The sequence below is a fragment of the Entelurus aequoreus genome, linkage group LG26 (genome assembly GCF_033978785.1).
Source record: "Entelurus aequoreus isolate RoL-2023_Sb linkage group LG26, RoL_Eaeq_v1.1, whole genome shotgun sequence".
Taxonomy (NCBI): Eukaryota; Metazoa; Chordata; class Actinopteri; order Syngnathiformes; family Syngnathidae; genus Entelurus; species Entelurus aequoreus.
The window spans coordinates 26,257,170-26,261,269 of NC_084756.1; positions in this window are offsets into that span (position 1 = coordinate 26,257,170).

The window sequence follows — 4,100 nt, forward strand, 5'->3', positions numbered from 1 at the left end:
TCGAGATAAACGGTAGGTGGGACACCGGCCGGTAGTTCACCATGAGGTCAGGATCGAGGTTAGGTCTTTTGAGTAGAGGATGAATAACCGCTTTTTTGAATGCTAGAGGAACAGTACCAGAGGAAAGTGATAGGTTTATAATATTTAACACTGATGGACCTAATAAAACAAAAAGCTCCTTGATAAGTTTCCCAGGAATTGGGTCAAGTAAACATGTTGTTTGTTTTGTCCCATTTACACATTTTAACAATTCCTCCAATGTTATTTCATCAAAGAGAGAGAAACTATTTTGGAGGGCAATGTCCGTCGTATATACAGTCATATTTGTGTTAATAGAGCCCAGTTGTAGCTGGGATGCGTTGTCTTTAATCTCCTTTCTAATGAGTTCAATTTTCTTATTAAAGAAATTCATAAAGTCATCTGCTGAGTGGGTGGAGCTACTGGGAGGAGTCCCTTGTTGGGTTAGCGATGCTACTGTACTAAACAAAAATTTAGGATCATTTTTGTTGAGGTGGATGAGATTTGAGTAATATTTAGCTTTAGCTGAGGTAAGCATGCGTTTATAAGTTATTAAACTATCACTCCATGCTTGATGGAAAACCTCAAGTTTAGTCGCACGCCATTTGCGTTCCAGCTTTCTACATGATAATTTCTGGGCTTTAGTTTCTTCTGTAAACCATGGGGTACGCCTTTTAGGGGCCCTTTTTAGCTTTAGCGGTGCTACAATATCAATGGTGTCGCGCAGGGCGTCGTTAAAGTTGTTAGTGAGGTTATCAATAGAGCCCACATAATTTGGGAAAGGTGCCATTACTGAAGGCAGTAGGTCAGTAAGAGTCGTCGTTGTGGCAGCATTAATGTTGCGGCTGCTATAGTAGTTATTATTATTATTATTAGTTTGTTGACAATGAGTCCGAACTTCGAATTTTATAAGGTAATGATCGGACATTACTTTAGTGTACGGGAGTATCGTAACTTTAGAGGTGGTGACACCCCTGACAAGCACTAGATCTATCGTATTACCGTTGCGATGCGTGGGTTCATTTATTATTTGTGTAAGACCACAGCTATCAATTATAGTCTGGAGCGCCACGCATGGAGGGTCCGATGGGGTATTCATATGGATGTTAAAGTCTCCCATTATGATTATATTGTCGGCGTGCGTCACTAGATCAGCAACGAACTCTGAAAATTCATTGATAAAGTCCGAATAGGGCCCAGGGGGGCGGTAGATGACAGCCAGGTGGAGAGGCAGCGGTGTGACAAACCTCATAGTGAGCACCTCAAACGAGTTATATTTATTATTTAGGTCCGAGGTAAGGCTAAAGTTTTTGTTGTATATTAGTGCAACACCCCCACCCCTTTTAATGGGGCGGGCAATATGCGTTCCCGCATAGCCAGGAGGAGACGCCTCACCCAGCGCAAAAAATTCGTCTGGTTTGAGCCAGGTCTCGGCTAAACCAACGACATCAAGATTGTTGTCTCTGATGACTTCATTAACTAATAACGTTTTGGAAGACAATGACCTTATGTTTAAAAAGCCCATATTATAGGTAGTGGGCTGTTTTGAGGAGTTTTTGTTGAAAGTATCCGTAGTAGCAATATTAATAATGTTACGTTTATTATGCATAGTGCACTTTAAATAATTTCGACCATATCTAGGAATTGATATGACAGGAATTTTTAGATTGTTTGTCACCTCAGTAAAATGCATGTCCACCTCTGACGCAGAAAAAACATTATGTGAGTTGTATATTATTCTAGAAGAATTGCTATGTGTGCAGGGATTATCCAGCCTGGCGCTGGCTAGTTCTAGCTTAACAGACTCCTTATTAGCGCTTCTTTGTGGATTAGCATTTAGCTTTTTCGTTAGCCCCGCTAACAACATATATAAGATATATAATGTAGGAAGCAGAATATTAATAACAGAAAGAAACAACCCTTTTGTGTGAATGAGTGTAAATGGGGGAGGGAGGTTTTTTGGGTTGGTGCACTAATTGTAAGTGTATCTTGTGTTTTTTATGTTGATTCAATGAAAAAAACAAAAAACAAAACAAAAACCAAACGATACCGATAATAAAAAAAACGATACCGATAATTTCCGATATTACATTTTAAAGCATTTATCGGCCGATAATATCGGCAGGCATCGGACATCTCTAGTATATATATATATATATATATATATATATATGAGTATATATATATATATATACATATATACATATATATATACATATATATATATATATATATATATATATATATATATATATATATATATATATGAGTGTATATATATATATATATGAGTGTATATATATATATATATATATATATATATATATATATATATATATATATATATATATAATGAGTATATATATATATGAGTATATATATATATATATATATATATAATGAGTATATATATATATGAGTATATATATATATATGATTATATATATATATATATATGAGTATATATATATGAGTATATATACATATATATATATATGACTATATATACATATATATACATATATATATATAATGAGTATATACATATATATATATAATGAGTATATATATCTATATCTATATATATACATACATACATACATATGAGTATATATATATATATATATATATATATATATATATATATATATATATATATATATATATATATATATATATGAGTATATCTATAAATGTATATATTGACTCCCGACCAAATTATTTTAACCCAATATGGCCCCCGAGTCCACAAGTTTGGGGACCCCTGGTCAAGTGTTTCCCAAATGTGACTCCTACTAAACAGGCGATGCTAACAACATCCTTAAGAAACATACATAAATGGTAAATGGGTTATACTGGTTTAGCGCTTATTCTTCCTTCAAGGTACTTAAAAGGCTTTCACACTATTTCCACATTCACACACTGATGGCGGGAGCTGCCATGCAAGGCCCTAACCACCACCCATCAGGAGCAAGGGTGAAGTGTCTTGCTCTAGGACACAACTGACGTGACTAGGTTGGTAGAAACTGGGGATTGAACCAGGAACCCTCAGGTTGCTGACACGGCCACTCTCCCAACCGCGCCAAAAGCCCTCTCTACTAAATATCCCGGACACCGTCATAAATGTCAATAACAGCCTTTTTTTTAACGTGGGTTAAAGTCTGTAAAGAAGTTTTAAAGAGGGGGAAAAAATGTGAGAAATCTGTAAACAAGAGAACTTTCTCCTTCATGACCTTCATGGCAGTTAAGCAACCTGGCTCCAGAGGTTTGCGGTGGCCAGGTCGCGCTCTATCTGTCCCCATCCCGAGGTAACGCTGGCAGTGTCACGGACTGCTGGCACACGCCACTCGGCCCAAGTCACAGAGGGAGAGAGAGAGAGAGAGAGAGAGAGAGGGAGAAAACATGTTTTCTCCGCCTGTTCTCTGGCCGCACAAACACAAACTACGCAATCGCGTCCACTCTGACCTTGAGCACAATGAGTGACTAATGAGGTTTTATCGCATACAAATGTGTGTTCCTGCTTTCGGTGCATCAAAACAGAAGCTGTTTGTGCACTTCTGCTTGCTGGTCTTGTGCAATTCCATATATCTATTTTTTTCCTCTCTCCCCAGAACAAATCGAAGCTTCTGATATCATTGACCACACCTGACACACTTTGTGGCAATCCACAAATATTCTGCTTTTAGCAATACTTTAAAGGCCTACTGAAAGCCACTACTAGCGACCACGCAGTCTGATAGTTTATATATCAATGATGAAATCTTAACATTGCAACACATGCCAATACGGCCGGGTTAACTTATAAAGTGACTTTTAAAACTTCCCGGGAAATATCCGGCTGAAACGTCGCGGTATGATGACGTATGCACGTGACGAAGTCAGAGTAACGGAAGTTATGGTACCCCGTAGAATCCTATACAAAAAGCTCTGTTTTCATTTCATAATTCCACAGTATTCTGGACATCTTTTGCAATTTGTTTAATGAACAATGAAGGCTGCAAAGAAGACAGTTGTAGGTGGGATCGGTGTATTAGCAGCGGACTACAGCAACACAACCAGGAGGACTTTGTTGGAGCGCTAGC